We start from the raw sequence: 25,950 nt of genomic DNA on the forward strand, positions 1-25,950 counted from the left end.
GTAGGAGCCGGCAGAGGAGTTAAAAGCCTTATAGTCTGGAGCTACTTAATGGGTGAGGGAAGTAAATTACACACTCTACTAACTTTCTGAGAGAACTCAGTGTTGAGTAGAAAAAAAGAATTAATATTTGTAATGATTTCTCCAGTTAGCAATAAAGGGTAGAATATTAAGATGTAAATAATAGGTTTATCTTGAAAACTACTGCAACTAATTTACATTAATTGTAAATATTTAGAAACACAGAAAGAAAAAGTATAAAAACCAGCCCATATCCTGTCACCTAAAGATTTAACTACTTTTACCATATTAGACATTAGCCCTCCAGCCTTTTTTATGTATGCATATACATATGTAACATTTACATATAAATACATATTATATGTTATATTTATTTTGTGTTTTTATTAGTGCATTATAATTATACATTATAATTGTATAATGTATAATTGGGATGTATGCACATAACGTAATTTGCTCCAGTTTTTTCCTCAGTTCTTCCCCCTTTTCTCCCCTCTCTTTTCCCTGTTCCCTTTTCTACTTTTCTGGTCTTCCTTCTAAAAAAAAAATATATATATATATATATATTTTTTTTCCATTGGTATATATAATACCTAGTTATACTAAATTTTGTGTTTGAGAACTTGAAGCCTGCTTTTTTTAAAAAAATTGTTTTTTAGTTGTAGTTGGACACAATACCTTTATTTATTTATTTTTATGTGGTGCTGAGTATCAAACCCAGGGCCTTGTTCATACTAGGCAAGCACTCTACTGCTAAGCTACAACCCTAGACCCAAGCCTGGTTTTTTCTTATAAAAATTTTGTTTTGGAAAAATTTTGTGATAAAAATACATAATAAAAAATACCCTCTTAACCATTTTAAAGTATATCATACTAACTATTTTCACATTGTGAGGCTTGCTTTTTTAACTCAGTAATATATTGCAAACATTTTCCTAAATCATTGAGTACAGATTAGATGTTCATTTTTAGTCAATTTCCTGTTGTTAGATATTTAGGTTCCCAAGTTTGATTATTAACACTACATAAAGCATCTTTAAATGTACATACTTCTACTTTCACCAGGATAGAGACCCAGAAGAATTGTTGGATCCATGGACATATGTTGTCAAATTGCACTTTTGCCACCATATTTAGGTGCCCATTTCTTTGCATTCCAGGCAGTTTTCAGTGTTATAACTCTTTTAAGTTAGTGTTTATGTAATTTATTGTTTAATGAAAACATACAGAGTAAGAAAAACTAAAGCCAGTGATAAAATACACTTTAGGGAATTTTTATAGAGTATTCTGTATTCCCTGTGGTAGAAGAGGTGGGTTTTTCCCCAGTACAGTGTTTTTTTTTTTTTCTTTTTTTTATTAGTTGTTCAAGACAATACAATGATCTTGACATATCATACATTTGATTCAAATAGGGTATGAATTCTCATTTTTCCATGTGTACAGATTGCAGGATCACATTGGTTATACATCCATGTGTATACATACAGCAATCCTAGTGTCAGTTGTATTCTACTGCCCTCCCTATACCCCCTCCCCTCCCCTCCCCTCCCCTCCCATCACTATTCTCTACCCATTCTATGGTGACACTTCGCTCTCTTTTTTTTCTTCCCTTCCCCCTCACACCATCGTATATGTATTTTGTGAACCCATGAGGGTCTCCTTCCGTCTTCCATGCAATTCCCCTTCTCCCTCCCTTTCTCACCCTCCTCTCTTCCTTGTTTCGTGGTAATCTTCTTCTCATGCTCTTCCTTCCTATTCTGTTTTGAGTCACCTCCCTTATATCAAAGAAGACATTCTGCATTTGTTTTTTAGGGATTGGCTAACTTCGCTTGGCATAATTTGCTCTAGTGCCATCTATTTCCCTGCAAATGCCTTGATTTTGTTATTTTTTAATGCTGAGTAATATTCCATTGTGTATAAATGCCACATTTTTAAAATCCATTCATCTGTTGAAGGGCATCTGGGTTGGTTTCACAGTCTAGCTATTGTGAATCGTGCTGCTATGAACATTAATGTAGCTGTGTCCCTGTAGTATGCTCTTTTTAGGTCTTTTGGGTATAGTCCTAGAAGGGGAATAGCTGGGTCAAATGGTGGTTCCATCCCAGCTTTCCAAGGAATCTCCATACTGCCCTCCAATTTGGCTGCACCAGTTTGCAGTCCTACCAGCAATGTGCAAGTATACCTTTTTCCCCACATCCTTGCCAGCACTTGTTATTGTTTGACTGCATGATGGCTGCCTTTCTTACTGGAGTGAGATGGTATCTTAGAGTGGTTTTAATTTGCATTTCTCTGATAGCTAGAGATGGTGAGCATTTTTTGTGTACTAGTTGATTGATTGTATATCCTCCTCTGTGAAGTGTCTGTTTAGGTCGTTGGCCCATTTGTTGATTGGGTTATTTGGTTTTTTTTTTTGTTGTTTAACTTTTTGAGTTCTTTGTATACTCTGGAGATTAGTGCTCTATCTGAAGGGTGAGGGGTAAAAATTTGTTTCCAGAATGTAGGCTCCCTATTTACCTCACTTATTATTTCTCTTGCTGAGAAAAAACTTTTTAGTTTAAATATGTCCCATTTGTTGATTCTTGATTTTAACTCTTGGGCTGTAGGTGTCCTATTAAGGAATTTGGAGCGCGATCCCACGAGATGGAGATTAGGGCCAACTTTTTCTTCTATTAGATGCAGAGTCTCTGGTTTGATTCCTAGCTCCTTGATCCATTTTGAGTTAACTTTTGTGCATGGTGAAAGAAAGGGATTCAATTTCATTTTATTGCATATGGATTTCCAATTTTCCCAGCACCATTTGTTGAAGATGCTATCCTTTCTCCATTGCATGCTTTTAGCACTTTTGTCTAATATAAGGTAGTTGTAATTTTGTGTGTGTGTGTGTGTGTGTGTGTGTGTGTGTGTGTGTGGTGCTAGGGATCAAACCCAGAGCCTTGCACATGCCAGGCAAGTACTTTACCACTGAGCTACATTCCCAACCCCTTCCAGAATAGTATTTTTAAAATTTGAAATTTAAATGCCTTTTTAGAAAAGACATGTATCCTCTAACATGCCTGAATCTCCACAACTCCTGGTTGTTTTATATCTCATATTCAGATTTAAATATTTTATTTTGCCTACATGATTCTGATGGACATTAGAGTTTGTAACCCCTAACTTACAGTGTATCTGGATTTTGTTTTGCTATTTGGGTGATACAAGGAATTGACATGAAGTTTTCCCCTAAATGATTATTTAATAGTCTTGACAGTTTTTGTTGGATAATTCCTACATATTTTAACTTCATACGTGTTCTTGAGATCTTTGCATTTTTCTCTATTCTTATAACAGTAACATTTTTCATTTTGTATTTAAACAATATATTTAAAAATTTTAATGTCTGATGGGTCCCGCTTTCCCTGTATACCCTTATTCTCCCTCTACCCTGGCCCATCTTGACTATTTCTATATTCTAGTGCATCTTTGTTTTTCTTAGATGACATTTATAAAAATTTCATCCCATTGAAATTTTAGCAGCTCACTATTTTTCTTTTTCATTTATTTCAAAATACTTTCTAATCACACACCAGCTTTTTTTTTTTTTTCTTTTCCCCTCCAGAAAGGCAGGTCTTACTGTGTTACCCAGGATGGTCTTGAACTCCTGGCTCAAATGATCCTTCTGTTTCAGTCTTCTAAGTATTTAGGACTACAGCTACGTACCACCAGGCCTGGCTCTAATTGCTCTTTTTATTTTATTCTTGACACTGATTATTTAGAAGTATTTTATTTAGTTTTCAAATATTTGAGCATTTCCCCTGAGTTCTTTCTATTATTCATTTCTAATTTCATTCCATTAAGATCATTATATTTATATAATATGCTCTGTAGGAGTTAAATCTTTTAAAATTCATTGAGGATTGTTTTATGGCCTAGAATGTGGTATATCTTGATCTTCTGTGGGCATTTGAAAAGAAAATATATTTTTCGGGGCTGGGATTGTGGCTCAGTGGTAGAGTGCTCGCCTAGCATGGGCGGGACCCGGGTTCAATCATCAGCACCACATAAAAATAAAGGCATTGTGTTGTGTCCATCTACACCTAAAAAATAAATTTTAAAAAAAGAATATATATTTTTCTTTTAAGTGGAGTGTCTGCAAATGTCAGTTGTATCAAGTTGGTTTATAATATTTGTTGAGGTCTTCTATTATTTATTTTCTGTTTAGTCTGTCAGTTTTAGAGTCAGGCATTGAAATCTCCAACAACTGTTGGAGATTTGCCTACTTCTTGTAGTTCTTTTGGTTTTGCTTTGTTTATTTGGAAGCTTTGTTACTATGTTCATAGGATTATTATGTCCTCTTGATGCAGTGACTCCTTTATTATTATAAAATGACCTTGTAATAGTCTTTGTAGCATATAGTTGGTCTTTGTTTTTCTTTTAGTCAGATAATCTCCACATTGGAGTTGGGATGTTTAATATGTACTCATTTTTTCTCTCTGGTTGTTTTTTTGCAGCATTACATTTCTGAGATTCATCCATGTTGGTTGTGTCAGAGCGAAGGCAGTTTAATTCTTTCTTACTGCTGAGTGGTATCCCATTGTATAGATACTCCAAAATTTTTTATCCATTCATTCTTTGAAGGGCAATTGAATTTTTCCCATTTTGGCTATTAATATTCTTTTGTAGGTATTTGTGTGGGCTTTATTTTCATTTCTTTAGGAGTGAAATTGCTGGCTCAAATGTTAAAAGTATGTTTAGCTTTGGAAAAATAGTTTCTTATAAAATTGTACCATTTTATATCCCTGCTGTTGGTGTGTGAAAAGTTTTTGTTTTCTGTATTTTTGACAAACTGTTGGACTGTCAGCCTTTTTAATTTTAGAAAACTATAGATTTTTGTGTTGATTTTATAACTACCTTTCTTCACTCTTGTTAGTTATTTTTAGCTGATTGTCTTGGGTTTTCTAAGCAGACAGTTATATCATTTGTAAGTAATAAAAATATGGCCTGAACATTTTCAGTATTTTTCTTATTTTAAATGTTTTCTGACTGAATTTCATTAACTTAAACTTCTCAAATAGGTTTAATATATTTGGAAAAAAATTAACCAAAATAATTAAAATAAAAAAATGTTGGGGCTGGTGTTGTGGCTCAGTGGAAGTATGCTTGCCTAGCATGCATGAGGTACTGGGTTCGATCCTCAGCACCACATAAAAATAAATAAAATAAAGGTATTGTGACCATCTACAACTAAAAAATGTTTTTCAAAAATGTTGACCTTCTTTGAAAGGGTCAACTGAAAAACAAAACAAACAAAAGGCACAAAACAAAACCATTTTCAGTGATGTACTGTGAATGATATTACTGTTAGTAAGTGGCTAAATGTTCATTATGAATCAAATGGTGCTAGAGTTTATTTATTCACAGTTTTCATTGTAAACACAGTAAACACTCTTGTTTTTCATACAAACCACTTCATGAATCCAGTGATTCAACTATCAAGACAGGATACATAGAATAGGCTGTCCATGATTAAATGTAAACTTCTTTAGAAGTTTTTTTTTTGTTTGTTTTTTAATTCTTTTTAGATTACATAGCAGTAGAGTGTATTTTGACATGTTATACAAACATGGAATGGTCATGTATTCATGAATGAACATAGGAAAGTTATGTCTGATTTATTCTACTGTCTTTCCCATTTCCATCCTCCCTCCCTTCCCTTCATTCCCCTTTGTTTAATCCATTGAACTTCTATTCTTTACTTCTATTGTATGTTAGCATCCACATAAATATAAACTTCTGAGGCTAAGAAAATTCCTCCTAGTCTGTCTCCACAAAGTGCCTATAGTCCTTAAAAACACTTTAATACACGTCTTTATTGTAAAAATTCTATGATGGATTCTTTTAAAAGGCATATGTTCAGTTTTTGTAAATAGTTAATCTATGCTTGTCACAGCCTTTGTCAACATTTCTGATTTAACAGGTATAACTTTGTTAGCCTGGGATGTATGCATGATCAGTGCCTGGAGCACGGTTTTCCACCCCTGACACTACTGATGTGTCAGGCTAGAAAATTCTTTGTTGTGGAGGGCTGTCCTGTGCATTATAGGATGTTAGCATCCTTGGCCTGTACTCCCTTGATGCTCCTTGTCTGCCCAGTTGTGACAACCAGAAACGTCTTCAGATATTGCAGATGTTTTTCAGGGGCAAAACTGGAGAAGCAGTGATATGCTAGATCTTGAGGTGGGGTTTAGGCACTGCCTAGTAAGAACATTGGCAAGTCAGGAGACTTGTTCGTTAGCTGAGTGCGATACTGTTGTAGACTATTTTTTGAAAATTGTATTCTAGAAAGGAGAAACTGGGATTTTGGAGTGATAGTCTTTCTTTTGTTGCAGTCTGTGGATTTCTTAGGTCTCTTGGTTCCTCTCCCTTTCTTCCCTGTCTTCTTTCATTGACTATTCTGTGGAGCAGAAGAACCAGGAGAGGGTAACTGGCAGTTATTAATAAAAATGTTAGGAAAATTGTCAGCAGGTCCCTTGGTGACATTTTTGCCCCAACTTTCCAATTTAAGTTTCATTAGTTGGTCTGTGGTCTTTGTGGTTTAAAATATAAAATCAACTGTGACTCCCTTGGCTCCAAAATGAAGTGATTTATAAGTCATTTATAGAGACTTCCTTCTGAAACATAATCTTATTTCTCCTGCCTTGGGTCATCTGGTTGTAGGAATAATACTTACATACCTTGGGGACCACAGTAAATCTCTAAGGTGAAATCGAAGTGGTGTTGTGAATAACCAGCAGATCTTCCTGGTTTTGACTGATTTCCACTTGTTTCAGTTGGTAATGTAGGGTACTAACAGGCCTTCTTCTTCTTCTTCTTTTTTTTTTTTTTGCTGCTTTTGAATTGAGGCCTTTATCCATTTTAGGCCTTAAATCTGTGTATTTTCCAAGTTACTCAAATTAATAATGTTAACTCCTTAAATATATATGTTATAGCTATAGTTTAAGTACATGTGCCTTAAAATCTAGACATACAAAATGGTTTTGCCTTTTAAGTCTTACCAATCCTTCAGAAGCCGTCTCAAATCTGTTCCCCCAAAACTGCTTTCCCTACCAATTTCCACTGATATTCATCTTTTCATAGTGGCATTAAATGTAGAATCGTATAGTTTTCTCTTTGTTTTATGTCCTAGCTCTCTAAAACATGATGTTTGAGGGAGGTGAGAGTAGAGATTGGAGGGAACACCATATTTTTAAGCTACCTTAAATTCCTTTATGTTTTATCTCATTTCATCTGTCAACTTCCAAATTATCAGGATAGATATTATGATTTCCGTCTTACAACTGTGAAAATGGAGCTTTAGAGAAGTTGAGACTTTTCCAGTTAGTAAGTGGTTAAGCCAAGGATAGGACCAATTAGGTAGTGGGATTCCTAACTAGAGAAATTATGCAAACCTAAAAACGGTTCTTGAGTTGCCCCAGTACCTGCGATGTGCAGAATCTTAGAGTTGCCAGTTGAGTATTGAGACATCTAAGCCTGCTATATTAAGTAGGCTGTGTACAAGGTTAGTGGGGATGGTGTGTGCTGAATCATTCCTGCCCTGGCGCTGTCCTCCAAAAAGGACGGGTGCTGCAGAGTGGCTGTCTGGGGGTTGGGGAGCAGGCTGATCATATACTTGCAATGTGTGCTGTCTCCTGTTCTCAAAGGCTGTTGTTGCCCAAAGTCCCTAGTGTCCTCTGCTTTAATCCTTAGCAGCTCTGCTGCTGCTGATAGAGCTGTGTGATAATACCAGCTAAAACTGGGTGTTTCCGGAGCAGGTCCCAGTCGACCTCTTTACCTTTGTGATACGTGCTGAAGTGACCAGGAAATTAATGTGCCTTCTCCAGCATGGAGACTGCAGAGAATGACGTGGTGTACTTGGCTGGTGTGAGAGGACGGAGCCATGTTTTTAGCTCAGGTCATCAAAAAGGAGGTGAAGCTCCCAGTTTGTCCTCATGTCTGCTTCCTATTGTCCCTTGTTCACACATTGAACAGAGCCACACAGAATTCTTTTGACCTGTTCACTGGCCTTGCAGAGCTAGCTTCTGTAGGTTATTTTAGAAGAACCAGTTGGACCGTGTTTTCTTTTTATCATTTTTCTTGGCTAAAGATATTTTTATCTCTTTATGGAAATTTCCTTGGGAAAAAACCTAACTGCTGCGACTTCCCTGTGCTTGAACTATTTAGTCCAAGTGCTCTTTTCTGTACCTGAATGCTTATGGCAGGTCTGCCTCAGGATCACTCTTTACTTCTGGGGCACTTACCTCAACCTCTCAAAACTCCTTTCTAGTGTTGCATCGATTCTGTTCACAAATCTGGGGTCTCCTTTCCTGCTGATTAAAAAAAAATAAAAAAATATATATAGTTGTAGTTGGACATAATACCTTTATTTTATGTATTTGTTTTTATGTGGTGCTGAGGATCAAACCCAGTGCCTCATATGTGCTAGGCAAGTGCTCTACTGCTGAGCCACAACCCCAGCCCCTCTTCCTAGGTCTTGTCAGTGTTTAACCACTACCCAGTTTCAGAGTCCAATAATTGTATTCTCACCTTTGTCCATTATACACTCTGCTGCTCATCTGGACTCTCCTTGGTTTATTTCATGACTTTGACCCGACTCCACTGGTGTTAATGTATTGTCTGGTCTGAGGAATATTTAACTCCTGTCCAATCACACAAATCTCTGCTCTGAATCTGACCAGAGGATTTAGTGAACACCCTGCTTTCTCATTTGTACTGTGCCCTTTAACCTCAGCTGATACTAAATATGGTTTTGTGATCAAGCTATGAAAGAAGACTGACTTCTAGCAAAGCTTATGACCATATTGTTTATATGTCTCCCTGGACCAAGTCCACTTTTTCTACAGGTATTATTTTGTGTGTGTTCAGCGCTAGAGATTGAACCCAGGTCCTCGAATGTCTGGGGAAGTGTTGTACCACTGAACTACACCCCTAGCCTTCTACCTTTACTAAAAGGCATCTAAAACACAGCAGAAGGTTTCTTTTTTTTTTTTTTTTTAATCAGAGGCTGCCTTTTTGATTCCTTTATTCGTTCTATTGGAGAATCCAGATTGAGCTCTTATAAAACATTCTCCCACATAATATACGGAGATAGTCTTAACCATAGTAAAAACCTTGATCCTCAGATCAGATGTGTCATTTGATAAAAATAAATAAAGCAGGTGTACTCAATAAGCTCAGCCCATTAAATACAAACATCATAAAAATCTGCATTAAAAAAAGTATGTGGCTGAGGTAGATCATATAAAACAAATGTATGAACTAAGGAGTAACAAAGTCATACAGTTATCTCAGCCCCAAGGGTGGTTTTAGATATGCACAGATGTCACAGGCACTCAGGGTGAGGCCTGCTTTGACCAGTCAATGACTAGGATTTCTGGATGTTTATACCGCCTGAAGCCATCAATTGTTGGTTTCTTTTTTGTTTATTTTTGTTTTACAGTATAACATATAGAATATCATTAGTTAAGAAGAAAATGGGTTTAGTCTTTCTTCTTAAAATAAGGTATAGGGAACCAGATGCCCATGACAACTGCTGGAAATGGAGTATATCATGTATCAGTAATTCTGTAACCAGAGTTTTTCTGGAGGTGCAGGTGATGTCAGAGACCTACCTGATGGTTGTTATGTTGGAATAAGGGGTGGTGGGAGATGGGGATACCCGTTTGATGAGTGTTTCTGTGTTTGGACATGGGCAAGGTGCTTTATGTTTCTCACATACTCTTCATCACACCCTGTGAAGTAGGTTAGTGGTTGCTCATGTTATAAGTGAGCCCAGGTCACATTACTACTGATTATTTGAGCCAGTATTTGAATCCTTTTCTAACACCAAGGCTTCACTCCTTAGAAATGAGGCAGATTTGGTCTCGGAAATGAAGGCTGCTGATTTTAGCAGAAAGAAGATATGGAAGAAGGACTCAGCCCCACTGTTCTATTACATAAAGTTGACTGTGTTTGGAAGCCTGGTGCATTGACTTTCACTGCCAGCTACCTATTAGGATCACCTGTGGAGTCCCCTCCCCCCCCCCCCCCCCCCCCCCCGCCCGCCCGCCAAACCAAACCTACCACTCTAAGGATTCTGAATCCCAGTGGGTTCTGGATGGGGGACTAAAACACCTACCTTTTCTAAAACTTGCAGGGTGATTTTGATATGCTGTTAGAGTAAAAAACTGTGTACATGTAAAGAACAATGGAATGAATATGAGCTCTAGAGTGGCCCTAGAGATAAGATTTCCAAACATTTTTGCGATATAAGAGAGAAAACTGAGGGCCAGAGAGCTCAGGAGCCAGGTGCTCCTTCATTTCAGTACTTAGTCAGGATTGGCTATTTATTATTTTAGGTGATTCAGAAAATACAAAAAAAAAAAAATACTTTCTAACTGCCTTTGAAGAGTTTTTAGCCTAAGGTCACATAGTTGGTTACAGCCACAATTGGTACCTAGGTTTCCCAACTTCTTTTGTGTTTTTAAGCCTTTTGAATATTATCATTGCCAGGCCCTCTTTGAGATCCCCCAAGCTGTGTAAGCGGTTCCTGTTAACACTGCGGTAAGTCTCCTCCAAAGCCCATGGCCTCCCCGAGCCAGAACTCTCCTGCCTGCCTTTCTGCCTCATTACCAGCCTGGTATTCAACCACCCACTTTGCCTTAAGTTCACAAGCTCACAGCTTTGCAGTTGACTGCTTTATTCTCAGTTCATTTTTAAGTATCTCACCTGGAAAAGGCCTAAAAAGCTGCACAATGATTATTTTAGAAATACAGTGCTTGGACAGAACCTGCCCCACTGCTGATCACCCTGGGCTCTTTGCTATGCTTTCTAATGAGTTCAGAATCCTCTAGTCCATCCCACAGTGTTTTTGCAGACTGCACTGCATATTTTTCTGAGTTTTCCCCAGACTCCTCAGGGCAGTGATGTACAGGGGTAGGAGTACATTTTGCCAATCAGGCAGATTATGGTGCTAGTAGGGAAGTGTTGTTTTTTCCCAGCAGCTCAGCACTATGCTAGGCCCTTTTTCATATATATATATATATTCATATATTTCATATATATATGTATATATTCATATATTTCATATATATATATATATATATATATATATATATATATATATATATATGAAAATGGGCCTAGCGTGTGTGTGTGTGTGTGTGTGTGTGTGTGGTGTGTGTATAAAATTTATATATATATATATATATATATATCTAAAACTTTTTCCTATAGTGCTTCTTAATAGCCTTGGCAGAGAGTTTCCACATCTGCAAAATATGGATAATAACTGAGTGACTTTTTCAAGATTACATAAACAAGTAAGTTTTTTGGCTAGATTAAACCTTGGAACCTTCTGACCTAAAGGTCTTCCTCTTTTCTTTGTACCACATGCCACATCATATATAAAGCTCCTCCAAGCATACTTTTTTGATAAGTGACTCTTAAATTTGGTTTCTCTTACTTTCAGTGGGTTTTAGAGCCTAACATCCAATTGGCCTTACTAATTCAGGTCTTCTGAAGAAGGTATCATTGGGTATTGCTGTCTAAGAATTTGAGTGAGCACAGGCACAAGCCCCTAGGCCAGCCCACTGAAACCAGGGGCTAACACAGCCACTGTCCCAGGCCAGCATAAGAACTTGGGAAACTCAGGGTGACCAAAGTATAAATGTTAAGCCCAGTTCCTTGGAGGGTAAGGAGTAGCATAGAGACACGGATCTCTAGTTCAGTATTGCCATTGTGTAGTATGTCAGCTGATGATCACGAATCTTTCCCTTTAATAGAATAGTCTCTTCTTTTAATCCTAAATTATTGCTTCAATTTTATGTGAACTTTTGGGTAACATTTATGGGGGGGGGCTCAGTTTTTGAATCTACAGAATGATAATTCAGGTTTATTATAATAAGGAAATGAAATCATATATGAGTTCACCTTTTGTAAGCTGTAGATTGTCCATATAAAACCTAGGGATGATACCCAGGATTCTGTAAAAACTAAAAGATTGTTAAGAATGGTGGTTTTGGTATTGGGTGATTTTTAGAGTATGATTAGCTCCAGGAAAAATAATTAGCTCCAGCACGGGGAACCTGCACTGGAAGTGGAGTGGAAAACATTAGAGTTCTCTGAGGCAAATGAGGTCTCTGAGTGTCTGAGGTTGGAGGTCACTGAGAGTAGTAGCTTCCATGTTTGTGTGGCACCTGTGTTCAGTCCTAGCTCAGTGATGAGTGGCTGAGAGTCTCACATGATACTTAAATGATATGGTATCCCTTAGAAGTCCAATTATGTGATGTAACAATTACACATGAAGCATGTAATGGACCACTGCACCAGGGGATTGGCTTGAGTCTCTTACAGGTTGGGATACTAAGGCCCCCAAAGAAGTTACCAGTACAAGTCTGGACTACTCAAAACTGAAGGTTAAAAACAACCTTCCAACTTTTATTTCTCCTACACTCTCTCACCCGGTTTCTTTCCTTTTATCAAAACATGGTATTACTGTGTTCCCAAGAGCGAATTATAATTAAAGTAACCACAGTGTAAGGCTCATCAACCCAGAGTCTTGGAATGAAGTGTGGGGAAGCTGGTTAGAGAAAAGTTATTATGTAATGACCTAATTATGAGGCCTGCCATCTGCTTAGGAGTCACGCCTGCCTGGTTAGGATCCCCTGATTGTGCTTTTCCAGGAGGAGGCTAGATCATTAAGGGAGCAGGTGTGTGTGTGTGTGTGTGTGTGTGTGTGTGTGTGTGTGTGTATGTGTGCTAGGTAAACTGCACTAGAAACATGGTGCTTTTCTTGAAGATTGGTGGGTTGAGGGCAGGGAGGAAAATGAACCAACTTTTGAGGGCTCCAGAGCAAATGTTCCCCATTAGCATGGACAGCAGTAGTGGAAGGTTAATTATTCTGTAGAATATACTCTGGTGTTAGGAAGGTGTGGTCAGGTGAAGATGGCTGTCAGAAAAAGATTTAGATTCCATATCTGCCTAGAGAACCAACTGAGACATTCTTCTACTCAAGAGAAAGAGAAAAAAAAATTTAAAACGTAGTTGTTTTCAGTGGCTTGGGAGGCTGAGACAGGAGTGTTGCAAGTTCAAGGCCAGCCTCAGCAACTTTGGAAGGTCTAAGCAGTTTAGTGAGACATTATCTTAAAATAAAAAAATAAAAAGGGATGGGAATGTAGTATAGCTCAGTGGTAAAGCTCCTCTGGGTTCAATCCTCGCATTCCTTCCCACCCCCACCCCTGCCTCCAAAAAGTGGGTGTTTTGTACTACATATCTTGGAGGTGGAAAGGAACTAAATTAACTTGGAATTGAAATACAAACCTCTGTGCTCAGAGCACGTGTTGAATTACCTCAGGGCCAAGAATCAGATGAGAAACCTTCCTATGTGTGGACAGTGGCAGGTGAAGGGAGTGTCTGACCGCTTCTGGGTCTTGCACCCAGGCTGAAGGGGTCTTTGGACTATCAGCCAGATGGCTGAGACCCAAGAGGATACTGCCAGTACTGCTTGGACAATGAACGCAGGAAGTGGCTTTAAGGAAATTCTCCAACTTTCTGAATACTTGTTAAGAGACCCTTTAAAGCGTCTGGGAATATAGTTCAGTGGTAGAGGGCCTGCCTTGCATGCATGAGGCCCTGGGTTCGACCTCTAGTTTCCCCTCACCCCCCCAAAAAAAAGACCCTTGAACAGAAAATCTCTTTGCCATTAGATTTTGAAAATGTGGCCATGTCAGAGAAATCAAAGAGTGATTGGAGCGGGAGAGAATGCCCATCCCCCTCTCCTTCCCTGAGGAAGGAGTGCTTTGCCAGGTCCTTCCCCTACTGTTAGGCTATCAGAGAACTGCTTGTAATTATTTCCTTCTATTGCTTACTCCTACATTTTAAATGTATGGTCATGAAGAGAAGAAAGGGTGGTGCTAGCCATGAAAGTAGTGTTGTCTTTTGAAGAACTGATTATTGAATTCCTGTATGGAATTTAGAAACACATATGTTGCATGTTTCGTATCCCTGAAGAATTACCAAAGTATGGCAACTACCCAGCTCCAAAGGTCAGAGATTTTCCTCTCTTTAATCCAGTCTCACAACATTTTTATTTTACCAATAAGGAAACAGAAAAGTGTAGTGCCTTGCTTAACGTCATAGCTTGTCATTTGTGGAACTTGGGCCAGGACTAGGTCTCCCAACTCCAGGACCCTTGTCCTTTCTTTTGCCCCCTGCTATCTCTCATGTGAAGATTTGTTTGAAATGTTGCCAAGAGTGCTGGGCAGCGGCAGTCACACAGGACTGTGGTGGGTGTGTGACCACATGGTCTGATGGAACCCTGGAGGGTGATGTGGGACTCTCTTTGGGGTCTCAGCTTCCAGCAGCAGTATCCTCCTTGCCCCAGGGAAGTTTCAAGATATTAGCATTCTTTTCTGTACATTTGCAAAAACTCTGGAACAGAAAATTGTATTTCCACAGCTGAGTCTGCCTCTCTTCCCTTTGACCCCCAGTTCTTGTGATGTGAGACAACCTTAGGCTGACCTCCCTCTTTCTCCTGACTCCTGACTTTCAGACTAGCTTGAGCAGACATCTGGCAAAGAGGAATCTTTTCTGTACAGTCTTGAATGGCCTTTTAAAATGTGGATATAATACTTTCCCCCAGTACCAAGTCTTTTTAGGAGAATAGGCATTGGTAGTCATTAGCTTCCTCCCTAGACAAAGAGCCATCATGGCCAGACGTCCTCAGCACTTCTCTTACCCCAGACTATTGATGGAGTTTGTTTAATTTAGTCACACATACACTGTCCATCTGTTCATCCCTTCCTTCCTTTTGCTTTTCCTCTCACTGAGGTTTTTAATATGAAGAAATATTCTATTTTAAGGATTCTCAGTATACTGTAGTTTTTACTTTTTGTTTGAGAGACCTAAAATATATGCTAACCCTGGCGAGTAGTTTCCCAAACTGACAGGTGATGTGTGTGTCTGGGAGGCTTTATAAAAAAATTGGGTCCCAAGACCCCACTCAGCCCACTGAATCAGACCCTTTATCAGCATTTTAGCTGTTTACCAAGTACTTTATCAGCAATGTAATATGTACTTTGTATGTTGGACATTAATAAGTGGCTTATGAATTTATCTTGAAACTGTTGAGAGGATGAAAGATAAATCAGCTTTTTCATTGCTGTGACCAAAAAACCTGACAAGAAAAATTAGAAGAGGAAAAGTTTATTTGGCTCATAGTTTCAAAGGTCCATAGATGGCCAACTTCGTACCTCTGGGCCTGAGGTGAAGCAGAACACCATAGTGGAAGGGTGTGGAGATGGAAAGCAGCTTGGAACATGGCAATCAGAAAGCAGAGAGGGGAGAGAGAGAGAGAGAGAGAGAGAGAGAGAGAGAGAGAGAGAGAGAGAGAGAGCCCGCCCAGTGTGTGAGCAAGCAAGGCAGAGTGCAAGTGCACAGGAACGCCAGTTCTGCTCACTAGGGCCAAAATATAAACACCAAAGGCACATCCCCAGTGCCTTCTTCTTTCAGCCACACCCTACCTGCTTACACTTACTGCCCAGTTAATCCATATCAGTGGATTAATCCACTGATTTAAGTTGAGGCTCTCAGCCCAATCATTTCACCTCTGAAAATTTGTGCGTTTTCTAACACAAGAATTTTTGGGTATGCCACACACCCAAACCATAACAATTGTGATTTTTTTTTTTTTGCAATAGTATAGGGATGAAAAATGAAAATTATTTTCTAACTATGTTAAAAAACATAAAAACATGTTGATAATGGACTGGCCCACCTTCAGAGTACCAAATGAGATCTGCTAAATTGCAGAGAAATGTTTTAATTCAGAGATTTTTTTTTTAAATAAATACATAAAATGTACAGTTTTGGTAAATGGGTTGAAAATTAATAAGAATGAAACACTTTATTTGTGTTAAAAATAGGTTATTTTTACTTGCTTTTAAGCTCAGCATCTTTTAAAAACTTGATTATTAAAAACACAGCATTTGGCTGTCGTTAGGTAAGAGGTAACCATGTATTTTTCACATTTTCTAAATATAGGGGGAAAAACACATTCTCTGCCTGAAAAATGTAGTGTGTGAATGCCCAAAGCCTTCAGAGTTCATCTAATTCAGTCTCATATTTTATAGATGGGGACTGAGATACCATGAGGAGAACTGAGTGGCATTAGCCAAGACTCTTGGTGGACACATGGCCGCTAACTACCTAATTAGCTGAAATACGAAGGGAAATGTGAAAAAGATAAGAGGGGAGTATCTCCCATGAAGTCGAGGGCTGAGAGTGCTGCTGGCCCTTGGGACACGTCTGACATTATGAAGAAAGAGGCTATCAGGAATTCTCTTTCTCTGGCACTTCTATGTTTTGTGTGCTCCTGCTTTGGTCTTCTGTTTTACTGAAGATGTACTTTCTCTGTTCACCAGCTCATGAGGTCACAGATTTACACCACATTTAACTTTCCTGGGAGAAAAATCTGAATGTCCCAGCTTTGGTCAGATGTCTCTGATGGTATTATTTAGTACAAACATGACTGATTAGTGAGAGGGCATGTCCAGAGAAAGGTGAATCGCTGAGTTAAGCAGCCCCCTTCAAAGGTTTCTGTTCTAAGAGTACACCAAGAAATTGTAGTATTCTGTAGTATTCTTTTTTTGGTGGTGGTGCTAGGGATTAGGACCCAGGGCCTTGGGCATGTAAGGCAAGCACTCTACCAACTGAGCTATACCCCCAGCTCGAAATTGTAGTATTCTATGAGAGAAGTGAGGAGGGTCTGAAACAAGGTAGAGGTAGTGAATATGGCCAAAGTAAGTGAACTTGAAAGAGATGAAGAAAAATCATCAAGATTAATTACATATTGGGAAAGGGAGATTTTGAAAATAGAATATAGGGTAGATGGTAGTCAGATTCACAGTCATAAGAAACACAGGAGATGAAGCAGGGGAGGTTTTATGAAGAGATATCTGTGGCTAAGTTTGGGGTCCCTGTGAAAATTACAAATAGAGCCAGGTATGAATAGAGCACATGCCTGTAATCCTACTGACTCAGGAGTTTGAGACAGGAGGATCACAAGTTCAAGGCCAGCGTCTGCAACTTAGTAAGACCTGTGTCACAAAAAATAAAAATAAGGGGCTGGGATTGTAGCTCAGTGGTAGAGCACTTGCCTAGCTTGTGTGAGGCACTGGGTTCAATCCTCAGCATCACATAAAAATAAAATAAAGGTAATGTGTCCATCTACAACTAAAAAAAAAAAATTTTTTTTAAATAAAAAGGACTGAAGATGCAGCTCAGTGGTATGCCCTCAGTACCAAAAACAAACCAAACAAACAAACAAACAAACAAAAAAACAAGTGGAAATGTCCATCAGGCCCATTGAGACCTAGGGGCAACAGTGCTCAGGTCATTATGGGCCTGGACCTCTTGAGAGAGTTGTTAGTGTTATGAATATAGTGAAGGGATGCTTAAGGGTTGAGATCACCCAGGACCCACAGAGCAGTTACAGAGGGAACAAAGATGACTTGTGACACACTGGCATTTAAGAAACAGAAGAAATGAGGAGCTCTGAAGGAGATGAAGAAGTGGACAGAGCTGTAGGAGAAAATCTGAGCATGTACTGCCCTTTGGAGTCCAGAGGAAAGAGTGTTTGAAGAATGTCACCAGTGAAAAGTGTTACACAGCTGCCATGTGAGAGGCACCTGGAAAGTGTTTCCTGGATTGAGCCGCAAAGAGATATTATACCTGGGAGAGGGCAGAAGCCCCATTTTAAGAAGTTTCTTAATGATGGGGGGTAGAACATGGAAAAGGAAAGGGAGAAAGACAATAGGCATTTTAAATGCATGGTCATGAAGAGAAGAAAGGGTGGTGCTGGCCAGTTGGATCAAGAAAGGGTCAACAAGATTTTCTTTCTTTATTTCTAAGATCAGAGAGACTTGTAGCATGTTTAAATACTGGTGGAATAGAGGAGCAATTGAAAATCCAAGGCGGGGGGCAATTACTAGAGTGAAGTCCCGAAATAGGGAGTAATAGTCTCTAGAGACAGGGAAAGGGAAGGAAGCAAGGACAGATTCAGGGAACTCAGAAGAGGGAGGAGTTTGACATTTGAGGGATGATGAGTGCATTCAGACTTTTTTAGGACTTGACAACTCTTGCTAGTTTGGGGTAGTAGTAGGAGAGGTGTGGAAACCCCTTTCAGTGTTGGGACTTTGTAAAATTATACTTTTGACCTTGAAAATAATTTTATTTACAAAATGGGTGGCTGTGCTGTGTAGATCAGTGGGGTGGGGAGAAGGTGTTGTACTTAGGTACAGGATCTGTTTGCATTTGAACTCTAATCTGAGCCAATTGGCGATGTCCTCAGTGTTGGACTCTCAGGTTTCCTTAGGATTGAATCATTAATTGCAGGCTTCCACTATAGTCAGCATCTCTTAATACTCAGCATCAGAGAAAAGCCTCAAGGCATCTTTCTGTTTAATATTTCACAGGAAATACTTTCCACACCCCCCACCACACGTTCTTACTAATGTAACCCTATTGGGATATGTTCATGATATGATTTTGTCTAATGCTACCGCTTTTCACTTCATTGAAAACCCTTGACTTTGAGCAATTAATTACTGCTTGAAAGCTGAGAGGTTACTTGCCTGTGTTCCCTTTTACTGCCCTGAGGGAGGAGGGTATGGAACATAGTAAGTTCTACATCCTTGTCCTCTCCAACTGTAGCCTTCCCTGCCAACTCAGATCAGGTTGTCAGAAGCCTCAATTTTTTAAGATGCCTTAGTGAAAGTGAAAGTGAAAGGAATACAGATGGTGAATTTAAGAACCTCATCCTCAATCCCTCCCTGGCTTACAATGCTGGCCCTCATTGGAATGTGCTGCCTCTTGGTCCAGGTCCCTCCTACCTCCTGTGGAAGCAAACATGGTGGTGATAAGGAGCGGTCTTGACAGTACCTGGGCTCCTTTTTGGCACATTATAGACTGCACTCTGCCCCCTGTTGTTAGAGTAAACACAAAGGTCAAGAGAAGAAGGGTCAGGGCTAGGAAGGAAGAAATGTAACTCAAGCTTTGTTGGTGAAATCCCTTCCACAATCTGTTCTGGGAAATGATCTCCACTGTGCTGGAAAGTAAGGATGATGTGCTGAAGGCCATTGTACCAGTAGGTTCTTGGCAGTCTCTTGTATTGTCATTCCTCTCTCCGCCCCGGGGGTTGGGGGCTTAACCTAATAGGAACACAATAGGAGGAGTGTTAGAACACCTCTTCTCCCTCAGTGGGGGCGTGAATTGTGCCAGGAGACCTTAGATCTCAGGACTGCACACTGGCCCACTCTATAACTACATGGGGCTAGGCAAGCACTCTACCAACTGAGCTATATCCCCAGCCCCTGTAGCTCATTTTCTTTACTGATAAAATGGAACTTGAATCTCTAGTGGAAGTTTGGTAACATGATGAGAAAATCACAGTAGAATGTGCTGGAGGATTGAAGCATGTTTTATGGGTGGGCTTTAGGAAATAAGCCTGGTGGGCACAGGCCAAGAGCATTCGGCACACACCCAGGTTTTGGGCAAAAGGCTGGAATTCTGCTTGTAGAACCTGTGGTTGGTCCCCTTTGGCAAGATGGGTATAATAATACCAGCCTCACAGGGCTGTCATGAGGATACAATTAGATAATACATGTGAAAGTGCTTGGCATAGAGCTGAATCTCCACACTGCTATTTTTGAATGTGTCCTAAACAAATGTGCTGTAAAGTAGCTGAACGATGTAGAGGTCTGATGGGGAATAGGCCATGCAGCATTATGTTGTATGTTTCTTCCCCCTGATATTTGGATTATATTTTTGTTATTACCAGAGCAATTTTTCAGACTGCTGTCTAGGGTGGTGATGTTTTGTGGTCAGTGATTTTGTTTTGTAAAAATGAGGCTGTAGAGGCCTTTTTTTCCTTTTCTTTTTCAGGTATGTGCAACTATGTAACCAGGTGAGCCTAGGCCCTGATAAACTTCCCCTAAGTATGGCTAATTGAGCTAATTATTATAGTTCACTTTCATTCACTTGCTTTTTGAATGTTTATGTGTATATCATATGTTTATATCTCCATTAAAGCTCGAGTATAGTTGTTAATATATAAATATATTTTTTTTAAATTTTAAAACTAATATTTTTTAGTTATTGGCGGACATAACATCTTTGTTTGTATGTGGTGCTGAGGATCGAACCGGGGCCACACGCATGCCAGGCAAGCGCGCTACCGCTTGAGTCACATCCCCAGCCCCAATATATAAATATTTTAGAATGGTATTCTGTTAAAAGATTAGTGCTCTCCTTAGAGTTGGTGACGGAGTGCCATTCAATGTATGTCTTCTGAATGGAAAGGATTTTTTTCTCTTTTAATCCAAGAAAGTCACTGGGCAGAGAAGTTGGGCTAGTCAGGGTAAGGAGGGTTTTGTGGGAGTTGTGGTCTGGCAGAACCTGGGAGAGTGCAATTTAAAATAAATACAGGGTCAGTAACAGGACTGTGCCTAGCCATATTGGAACCTTAGACAAAAGAAAAAAAAATCGATACCAATACTGTCTTTATTTGAAAATTTGAAATTTGTTTATCATGGATTTCTTTTTGCCCTAATTTGGATTTGAGAAAATATTGCAGTATTGTTTATCTTGACTGCTGTGCGTTTTGGCGATTCTCTGAGGGAACTTGAGGTTCATTTAGGCAAGTGCCTCACTCCCTTACCCTAATCCTGGCCTTACTTAGTTTTACACAAAAGGCAGAGAAAGTTTCCCCTAGGTAGGTGCCAGTGTGCTCCTGGTCCTTTTTTTTTGAGGTTTATAACATTCTTCCTCAGGATTGGAAGATAGAGTTTTCTTTAAAAATAACACCCATTTTTTCTTCCAGTTTAAAAAAAATCATACCATCATTATAGGAAATTTTAAAAATAGAGAAAAGGATAAGGAAGAAAATAAATACCCATAATCCCATTATCTACATACAGGTAAATCAGTCTTAGAATTTTTTTTGTGTGTGTTTTAGTCATGACATTTTACTGTATTTTCTTTCCTTCCTTCCTTCCTTCTTTCTTTCTTTCTTTCTTTCTTTCTTTCTTTCTTTCTTTCTTTCTTCTCGTTCTTTCTTGTTGTAGTTGGATGCATACAGGTAAATCAGTCTTAGAATTTTTTTTGTGTGTATTTTAGTCATGACATTTTACTGTATTTTCCTTCCTTCCTTCCTTCCTTCCTTCCTTCCTTCCTTCCTTCCTTCCTTCCTTCCTTCCTTCCTTCTTTCTTTCTTTCTTTCTTTCTTTCTTTCTTTCTTTCTTCTCATTCTTTCTTGTTGTAGTTGGATGCAATTTCTTTATTTATTTTTATGTGGTACTGAGGATTGAACCCAGTGCCTCACACGTGCGAGGCGAGCGCTCTACCAATGAACTGCAGCCCCAGTCCTACTGTATTTTCTTCTAGTCTTTTTGCTATACTTTTTTTTGGGGAGGGGCAGTGGAGTGTGATAGGGACAGTACCAGGGATTCAACTCAGGGCTCTTGACCACTGAACCACATCCCCAGCCTCGATTTTGCTGGGGCTGACTTTGAACTTGAGATCTTCCTACCTCAGCCTCCCTAGCTGCTGCGATTACAGGTGGGCACTACTACACCTGGCTATACATTTGTATTTTGACATAGCTGTGTTTTTAATAAACTTAGAGGATTGCATTTTGTTTTTATTTAATGTATTGTGAACATGTTAATATATTTAAGATATTAAATATTTCACTGGTGTACAATGTACTTTTGTATAGACAAATTTTAATTTTTTAACCAGATTTCTTCTGATTAGACACATAAGTGGTTTGCATTTTTCATGCTTATAGATTTGTGTGTGTGTTGAATATTTTGTACGTATTTTATGAATATTTCAGATTATTTCCTTTAGGTAGATCTCTACACATGGAATTTTGGGGTCTTGCTCACTGCTTCCTAGGCACCGGCCAGCTGACTTTCCTAACAGAAGGCCTGACTGCCTGACTCAGACTGCTCAATGGTGATATATTCCTTTTCTCTCCTCAACTTGATTTGACTTGTAACCTTAACAATGGTACCAGATACTCTAGTATAATTGTATTCTCTTTCTTCCAGGTCCAATGGGATCTTATGATCTTAGATCTTATTCTCTTCCTTGTTTGGCATAGACTTTTTCAAACCCTGTGGCATCTTGGTTTCTCTTGGTGCCTGTCCTGGTTCCTGATTCCTAATTAAGCTTCAGATTTTTTTTGTTGCCTTCTGGCTGTTCTGTACTGACCTTGTGGCCTCCTTCTTCAACCCTTTGTTGAGGCCCTCTATGCTCCCTGGCAGGCCCATCTCCCTCTCTAACCCCCATTCTATCTCTATTTTATCTAGTTGATGAGTGTCTGCTCATTTGGTTTCTTGGTTGTTAATGCTCTGTTTCTGCTTCAGTGAAGCTTGACTTTGTTAAGTTTTGTTTGGAGCCTGAGTCAAGTCTGATCTCAGCTATGCCCACGAGGGGTTGGGAGTGGAACATCCCTGCAGCTTTTGTATCGCTAGAGCTCCCACTGAGAACCAGAAACCCACTCCACAGTACTGTTTTTCTTCCTGTTCCCAGCCCCCACTTCCTTTGGAGATATTCACCAAGTTTCTCTCCCCCCCCCCCCCCAGGAGTGGCTTGACCTCTCAGTGCTTCTGTGGAGCAGGGTGGAGGACCACGTGGAGGCTGATGCCTGGGCAGACTTCCCTACTGTGCAGATAGCGGGTTCACCACAGGGCCCAAACTAGGGTGAGCCATTTGCCTCAGGTGCAGAATTTAAGGAAACCCCTTAAATCAGTAGTGTCAGGAGAAAGAATATTTTTGTGTTTAAAAAATAAAAATTAATGCAAAAAGATGGGATTAACAAAATGTGAGAATTTAAAATAATGACAGGATCACTAACAGTGCTGTGCCCAGCCATTCTGCAGCTCAAAATTAATGGAAAAATCAGTAATGTTGAATTTATCTTTGTGTTCAAGATAAGGATCTCACTCCCCTCATATTATTCCTGGCCCTGGTTTTACACCAAAGGCAGAAAGTTTCCCCTGACATAATTTAGTTAATCAAATGGGACTGGTGTGCCTCTAGTCCTTCTTGGAGTCTTATCCTCTTGACAGGCCTCCATGACTGAGCTTGCATTTCATCTGATATCCTTCCATTGGAAGGCTAAATACTCTTCTCTATGATTGCTTTCTGATAATCCTAGGTAAAAGCCATCTTCCCAACATCCCCAGATGAGTGCTCTGAGTGGTGACATCTTTTTTTCCCCAAATATAGTTATTTTTAACTGAGACATAATTGGCCATAATTATGGGATACAGTGTAACATTTCAGTATATGTATGCAATGATGATCACCAGATCAGAGCAATTGGGATATCTGCCACTTGAACATTTGCTATTTCTTTGTGTTGACAACATTCAAAATTGTCTCTAATCATATTTTGAAATATGAGTGGTGGGGATCTCCCTAACCCTGATCCACGAAAGAAAGAAAGAAAGAGACCAATGCAACTATGTACCCCTTGTGACTGTCCTTTTCCAAATAGATTTTTGACCATTTTATTCCTGATTAATTATTATTATTAATGCAAGTTTATGACATTAATGTGTTTTATTTAGAGACAGGGTCTCACTGAGTTGCTTAGAGCCTCTCTTTTGCTGAGGCTGGCTTTGAACTCGGGACCCTCCTGTCTCAGCCCCCTGAGCTGCTGGGAGTACAGGTGTGGGCCACTGCGCTCCGTGTAAATCTAGTCTTTAACTTAGAATTTATAGCTCATCAAGTGCATTTTTTTGTGTGTGTGTGTGGTGCTGGGGATTGAACCCAGGGTGTTGTGCGTGCAAGGCAAGCACTCTATCAACTGAGCTATGTTCCCAGCCTTAAGTGCAATTTTTAATGCTCATTTAGGTTCTGGACATTTGTTAAAGGAATCTGTACTTGTTAAAATTATTGAAACTCAGGATTATATCAGAGTTGGCACAAGGTATTTTAGGATTGTTGGAGAACAGATATTTAATCCAAGTTAGATTAAGCAAAGAAGGAATTTATTGAATAAATACAGGAAACCTCCTTGAACTGAGCAGCAGGAAGCTAAACTAGATCTTAAGGGTTTGGGAAGTTTATCAAGTGGCTCTTTTGTCTGTCTGCCTCTCTTCCTTTGGAGCTTCAGTTTCAGATTGCATCTTCTTCCAAGAGTCTACTTCATTCCCTTGCCTTTTTTGCAGAACACTCTTTTCTGATTATTTGTGACATCTTGTGACCAAAACTATCTCGTCTGCATGCTTGTATAGAACTATCTGATTATAATTCCTGGCTCATTACTTCAGATTCTCAAGGGAGAATGTGAGCTAGCTCTCCCCTCTGGTTCAGTTAGCTATGGCAGGGAAAAGGGGTCACTTGATATAATATATCTAATCATTATCTCAGCATGGAGTGAAGAGTATGGTAAACTAGACCAATGTGTTTCCTACAGTGAATTAAAATAAAATGCTCATGTGAGACAGACTGGTGTGCAACAGGTAGATATAATTAGGGTAAGAAAATCAGGGTGGGCATGGAAGGGGGTAGGTGTTCTTTTGGGTGAAAGTTCCCAGAGAAATCCTGGTTTGACTACACTTGAACTTGGAATTACAAGCTTACTGGCTAAAGAGGGGACAGACATTTCAACTGAGAATACAAGCAGAAACCACTGAGGTATCTAAGGACACTTTCAGGAGTTCAGCATGGGTTCCAGAGTGTGATCCACCTTGTATGTCATGTTAAGGTTGTAATTCAATCTTGTAAGTGGTCAAAAGCTAGAGGAAAATTTAAGTAGGGAAACCACATGATTTGTTATTAATTTATCAAACATCTGTTAATTATCATGTACTAAGTCTTAAGGATTCCAAAAGAAGTAAAAAGTTCTTCTTGAATTTTTATTCTCTTCAGTGAGTCATTTTTCTAGTGCCCTACCCAGAGAATAATCTAGTATGTTCTTATGGATTTGTTTACAGCATCCAGAGACCTTAAACTGGTATGAAAATAAGAAGTGACATTTCAACCAAGGTGACAGAGTGGTTCCCTATTTGCCTTGGATTGGAGAGATGAACATTTTTTTACAATAGCCCCAATGAAATTACCCCAATGACCATATATGTAAGAGAAAGGATGAAAGAGTTTATTCAACAAAATACAGGTACAGGCCAAATTTGTGGTGATAATATGAAAACCAGGGTGACTTCAGATAAGAGAGATTATTTTAACAGTCTTAAGTTCTTTTTATCGAGCAGAAAATAGGGACAGGATGTTCCAGATAGAGGGGAAAGCATGTGAAACCTGCAGGGAGGAAAGTTCTGGTTAGAGTTGTGAAACCTTAGTGGTGTGGGAAGAAGGGGATGGGGGGGAAGGATATTGGGAGATAGGGTTGAGTGAAGAGAGAGAAATATTCAAATTGTAAAGCCTCTGAAATTGTCATACATTGTTGGTGGGAGTATAAAATGGTATAGCCATTATGGAAAAAGATTGGGAGTTTCTTATAAAATTAAGAAAATGGTATTTATACAAGAATACCATCTCTACTCTCAACTATTTATATAAGAAATATGAAAAAATTAAAATGAAATAGAGAAAGGCTTTTTTAAAAATGTGTAGAGCTTTCTTACAATAGCCCCAATGAAATTACCCCAGTGACCATACATGTAAGAGAAAGGATGAAAGGGTTTATTCAAATAATGGAATATTAATCTGCAACAAAAAGTAATAAACTGTGGACACATTTAACAATATAAGCTATTATGATGAGTAAAATAGCTTACATAAAAAAGCAAATTCTAAATTAGGCAGAACTAATAATAAATGAAAAGAAAAAACAGTATTTGCCTCTGGTAGGATGTAAAGATTGTATGGAAAGGGGTCCAAGGG

General features: G+C 39.0%; 1 protein-coding gene across 17 annotated transcripts in view; it reads left to right on the forward strand.

Annotated features, from left to right (window-relative positions):
- The window catches only part of AAK1 (AP2 associated kinase 1), a 175,449-nt gene that overhangs the window by 41,986 nt on the left and 107,513 nt on the right, over nt 1-25,950 (forward strand). Inside the window, exon 1 of one of the 17 annotated variants that reach the window (XM_081264726.1) lies at nt 19,789-19,996. The exons of 15 other annotated variants lie outside the window; for them this stretch is intronic. The gene's annotated coding sequence lies outside the window, so the exon portion shown is untranslated. Of the gene's footprint in view, nt 1-19,788; nt 19,997-25,950 lie in introns of those variants that run through there. One more of the 17 variants, XM_081264725.1, reaches the window with a different exon arrangement.

This window comes from Spermophilus citellus, assembly GCF_964194105.1.
Source record: "Spermophilus citellus genome assembly, chromosome: 13".
Classification (NCBI taxonomy): Eukaryota; Metazoa; Chordata; class Mammalia; order Rodentia; family Sciuridae; genus Spermophilus; species Spermophilus citellus.